This window comes from Lepeophtheirus salmonis, chromosome 8 (genome assembly GCF_016086655.4).
Source record: "Lepeophtheirus salmonis chromosome 8, UVic_Lsal_1.4, whole genome shotgun sequence".
Taxonomy (NCBI): domain Eukaryota; kingdom Metazoa; phylum Arthropoda; class Copepoda; order Siphonostomatoida; family Caligidae; genus Lepeophtheirus; species Lepeophtheirus salmonis.
Window position 1 is genome coordinate 32,671,031 of NC_052138.2, and position 6,000 is coordinate 32,677,030.

The window sequence follows — 6,000 nt, forward strand, 5'->3', positions numbered from 1 at the left end:
CTTAGTTCTAACTATAATTATTTACAACCTCAGATATGGATGTATTTGCTATTGGAATCAATTAGAGATGTTTTTGACGCAACACAATAGTTGATAAGAGATGATAAGATAATTATAATGTCGTAATTCATTAAATGCGTTTAGTCCATAGCAACTTTACTTATCAAAGTTGTGTATCTACAATATACATGGGATAAAAAGTCCGAAGCTTAATATATAAAACACGTTTTTTTCGTTTAAAAATCTATTTTTTAGCTTGAACAGTATTTGTTCCCCTCAACAAGCAGCATAAAATTAAAACTCGAAATAGTTTTTGACCCATTATTTTGGCAAAAATAAAGTTATAAACTTAGTGTTATAACTCACAAACTAAAGAAAAGAATGTCATAAAATTTTGACATCTGTCTTTTAAAGGTTGGCAAATACTGAAAATGAGGTGAATCTAAAAAAAAAGAAGCGCCATCTATGTGTGAAGCCGGGTTTTTTCAGCCATGTGTTACATTCGTAATAGTATTATTCCCAGGATTTCTTAGGGTTGATTGCGAAATTAACGAATAATATTCTTATATTTAATAATTTCATAATATAAGTTTAATTTAGTTATATAAAATTCATTTAATTATTCTATAACTATACATTATTTCCGTTTTTTGAGTATATTTTGTGTTTTATTAGCAGTATGAGATTATATGACATTACAAATATTTTATATTTTTATATAAAAAAGTGTACGATGGATTTTAGTAATGCTCGAACTTACTTTTAGTCCATGAGTCGGGTTGTTATATTTTACAATTATACAGGATCCAGATCACCAAAAATTACCTTGTTAATCACTTAATGTTAAAGATGGGGTGGATTTTATAGGATCTGGGTGGGTTCGGATCTTTAAACGTAATTATTTAAGTAATTTTTGGCTACCCAAACTTTCGGATCCAGATCCAAAAGGAAAATTAGAAAGATACGTTTCGAGTTTGATAAGCATTTTACCCAAAGTTTGGACCTTAACAAAATAAAATTTGAATTAAAGTTACAATTTTAATAATTACTGAAGCTGTAAAAATGAATAACGCAATAGTATTACTAATAAAACATAATTTTTAGCTATTATTCAATAATAATTGCTCACAGTTTAATAATAAATAATTATTATCCAACCAATCAATATTTAGAACACTTATTACAGGACACGAAGAAGAAACATCAACAGCTGACACCAAATACAAGGTACATTTTTGTGTTAGTGAGGTAACTTCATGTGGAATGATCCCGTGATACGACTGCTCATGCTCCAAGCTCTAATTAAGATTAATTTATGTACAGGGTAAGGAACCCAAAATTAGAATCATCTTCGAGTCTGTCTAGTCTGAGTTCTAAAAGTCAGACAATTTTGTACCTCGCTATCTTTGCGTCCAACGGCAGCAAATGCCTCCATACTTTTTCAAGACCAACGAGAAAGTCAACCCGGACGTCTACTAGGAGGTCGTCAGTTACCATGTCTGGCCATGGTTGAAGAGCACGTTCCCCGGAGACAACTATGTGTTTATCCAAGACGGCGCCCGGCACATACGTCCAAGAAGGTGCAGTATTTCTGTAGGGAGAACATGCCTTCCTTTTGACCTTCGTCCTCACCGACGTGAACCCCCTGTACTTTGCTGTTTGGTGCGTCTTTGAGGACAAGACGAGCATGACTTCTCATCCGAATGTCGATGACCTGAAGTACGTGATCACGGTAGAGTGGTACAACTTGTCTTCAGACGTCATCAAAGGCCAGCTGTGCCTCTGTTCTTCTCAAAGCCATCATTCAGAATGGAGGGTTCATATTGGATAAAAAGTGTAGAAAATCGTTGAATTACCAACTTTTGTTTTAAAAGTTTCCCATAAAAATGGGACACAAAAATATATGTAGAAGTGAAAACGGCTTTTAATATTTTCTAAGTTTTGAGTTCTACTCCTGTATGTAGACAATACCGTGTGGTGCAAAAAGTTTGAGACACATTTTAATACTCAATAACTCAGCGTATAGGCACTACAACAATTTGATTATTTTTATCTTCTACAGAGAGCCTGGAGTCTTCTCTTTTTGTGTACGATAAATTCAAAAAAATTAGAGTTTATTTTCGTATTGCAAGTACAGTCAATACGAAAGATTACAATCTTTCTTACCTTAGTTATTGTGGTCAAATCTGGCTCAAAGGCAACCGTGTCAAGGAGCACCTGTATAAGGATGATGATCTTAAAGAAGCCCCGGATTGGTCGTCTAAGAAAATTAAATACAGTTTCCAAACCCTTTAAAGAGTAGCCAGACACCTCCATGAATGAAATGGCCTTGGACGAATGTTTCAAGGTCGACCGTGTCAAGACGCATCAAAGAGGCTGGTGTTTTGTTTCTACGAGCTCAAAAAATACCGCTTATGACACTAGAGATGGTGAAAAAGTTAAGTTCAGTCTTTTTTGGTGAATTATTGGCCTCTCCGAACACCAGATCCGAATCCCCAGGATTACTGTATTTGGTGGCAAGTAAAGTTTTTAAGGCTTGCCAATAGCGACACCTAAATGTTGAGGTATAACAAGACTCTGACAATTAGCAGTGAGCCTCCATGTTATAGGCCTACATCAAAAGTCTTTGCAGCAAATTCCACCGCCGCCGGAAAGCCGTTATTGCTGCATATTGAGGTCATATTCAAGATTAATGGTCAATAACTGGGGCGTCGCTAGAGATTTAAAAAAAAATATATACAGGGTTTTGGAAGCAAAACGTGAACTGAATGATTGTTTTTAGAAAAATGTCAATAATTTTATTTTTTGATAAATAATTTTGAAATTTTTTTAAACAAAATTGTGAGACACGACCTTTGTGAGCTTGTTCACTCAATATGGCCGACCTAAGCAGAAATCACAGCCTCCACACGGCAACGGAAAGCCTTGCAGGAGTTGATGATGAACTTCTAGGACAAGTTGTTCCACTCATTTCACAATGGAGCCCTTCAGGGAGTCCACGTTCGGGTGAGATGTCCGGTTAGTCTCCCTCTCCAAAGTACTTCACATAGCAAAGTCCAACGGGTTCAAATCCTGTAAAGATGATGTCTACATGTCCTTGGGCCAAAATCAGCCATGTTGTTGTCGCAGAATTTATGGCCTTTGGCCGATGTGTGTAAGGGGGCAACATCTTTGGTCCACGCATAGTTGTCCTGTGGGTGAGTGGCCTTGATCCATGGCAGTATGGTGAACCTCAGCACCTTGTAGTAGCCTCATAGCCGATCTTCATCCCAGCCTTAAAAAAGAAGAGAGGCATCTTCTTACCGTTGGACGCCACGACCCCCAGGACCATTGTTTGGGCTGGATATTTTGTACAGAACGCCCCCTTTACCTCCTCTGGGGATCCCCGAAGCCAACAGTAGTTCCAACGTTTGTACACCTGGTTTACGGTGAAATTATTTTGTCAGAGATTTTTTTTTACTGAGGATCCATTTGCCTTCATCCACGCACGAACTTTCTTACACTCTGCAGTCTCCTTCAGAGTGTCCTTCTACTGTTGGCATGGGGTCCTTGTGTAAGAGGAAAACCCCCATTCCTCCTTCACAGCTCTTCTGATTGTCCTTTCGTCCACGTCAAACTCGTTAAAGAGGCGATTCATGGATTTTTTTTTTTTTTTTTGGGGGGGTCCTCCTTGATCTTCTTCTTCAGGTCTCCCAAAAACTCAGAATCACTTTCAAGTTGTGTCCCCCACTTCCTTCTTTCCTTGAGAGGTCTTCTCCATCCTTTTTCATCTTGGCAACCTTGAAAATGAGGCTCCTGAAGCACTTTACAATGTCCATAATCTCTTCCACCTCAATTTTGGCATCCAGAAGGTCTGGGATCCTCTGCCTTTTTGCTTCTTGCTCACTCATGAGAAAGATTTGAGAAATGTTTATTATTGTTTACTTATGCAGAAAGAACAAGACATTCGGAATATGCAGGGGAAAATCACAAAACCTCTCTATTTTAATAACATAATTAGTATTTATTGACAGTCCGAACCCTGTATTTATATACATATATAGTGTTTATAAGTTGGAAGTCTTAATACACAATATTTAATTATAAAATTGATCATTCTAATTACTGCCTACACATTGTTACTATTATTTTATTGTGATCTATTAAAATACTTATGAATAATATGCCCCCTTGGCATTTGAACTTTAAAATGTGCCACAGAATACTTTTAGTTTAGTAATTTGTATTAAACTATTTAAAAATTAGACAATTAATGATTGGAATATTCAATTATTACATAACCTTTATACTGTAAACCCTTCATTTAAAATTATTCATCTCATCTTTTGGTTGTAACTTGTACAAAATCGCATCTTGAACACATATTTATATATGTAACTAACTGTATTATGCTTTTAATAATTTTTTGGGGGTAAGTCCCCCCCAAAAAAAGCTAGCAACGCCTCTGATTCTTCATATCATAATTATAAACTATATTTAAAAAAAAATATTTTGGATATTAAATGAATACCAAATGATACATCATTGTTAATTTCTTCATTTTAGTCTCAAAACTGTTACACAACTCAGTATATTTATGTCATTGTTACAACCTGGATCTTGACTACACACATACCTATGTATTATTGTAATAAGTAGTTGTATAAACTTGGTATGTACCCACTCCAGGGATATCAATCTTTTTTATTGCTTTATAACACTTTTATTTTACCATATTATGACTTTTTGAACATGCTTAACTTATATATGTCTACTATAAAATGTGATGTTCTCTACATATTATTGACTATTCACTTACTCACTCCATAATTATACATTCTGTTCTATAGACTCCACACGATGAAACTAATTCGAAAATATTTGAGTTTTGTTTATTTCAAAATGGTTGCCCTTTACTTATTTCACAAAGGAAATTTGTCAAAACAAAGGGGTTTTTGTTTTTTTACTTATCAAAATCTTGTTTTACGTTATTATACAAACATTCCAAATGTTATTATTTATTTTTTGTGGATCTATCCAATGGAGTACAATATGACGATGATTTTCGTCATTATCAATCAATTATCAGTTACAATCTTAATTGTATCTCTCGAATTTACTTCTAAAAAAAAGTTATTTTGTAGTAACTGTAGGACAATATCAATTCCAAATTATTTTTAATTATAGAAAACATTAATAAAGTTTTTTTTCTAAAATTGTCCTATGGAACAAAAAAGTTATAAAAATTTGATGATCCGCGTATAGCACGCATCCTTTTTTACTTTTTCAGAAAGGAAAGTTCATTTTTTTCTCTCTTTAAAAAAACAAAAAAAAAACCCTTTATTAATGTTTTTTATAGCCTAAAATAATATCTATCACAATTAATTAATGCAAAATAATGATCATTGCTGTATTGGAATCATTTTTCAATATTTGAACAAAATATGCTACAAAGGATGATATTGTAGAAAAAATGAAATTTTGGATGGGTAATTTCATCCAAAATACAACTTTTCCACAATACCCATGATCAAATCCGGACAAAGTTGCAAATCAAACCAGTCTACTCTACAATGTTTATAAGATTAAAAAAAACTCATCAGTTAAGCCTTAATTAAGAAAAGTGGCAAAATATTATAGTAAATGTAAGATATTTGAAGTTTTATATACATAACCAGTGAAATTGGTAAACTGACGTATGTATAGACATAAAATCGGGCATGTATTTTTTATCTCGCCCTTTTTTTGGAGTTGGCAAATTGAAGAGTGATCTTTTTTTTAGCTGTTGTAGTTATTATATAATTCCTGGTGAGTTTATATTGAACAAAGAAACAAAAAAAAACAAGAAACAACAATTGACTAACATATATACTTTAGGCCTGAGTTCGAAGAAATGAAAAGAAAAAAGGAAGAACTGATGATAGGTGGGAGGAGGGGGGGGGGTTCTTAGTTTATGAAAATGAGCAAATTAAATTTAGCCCAACTTTTTTAACTTGAATACCGTGATCATTAAAGCCTTTT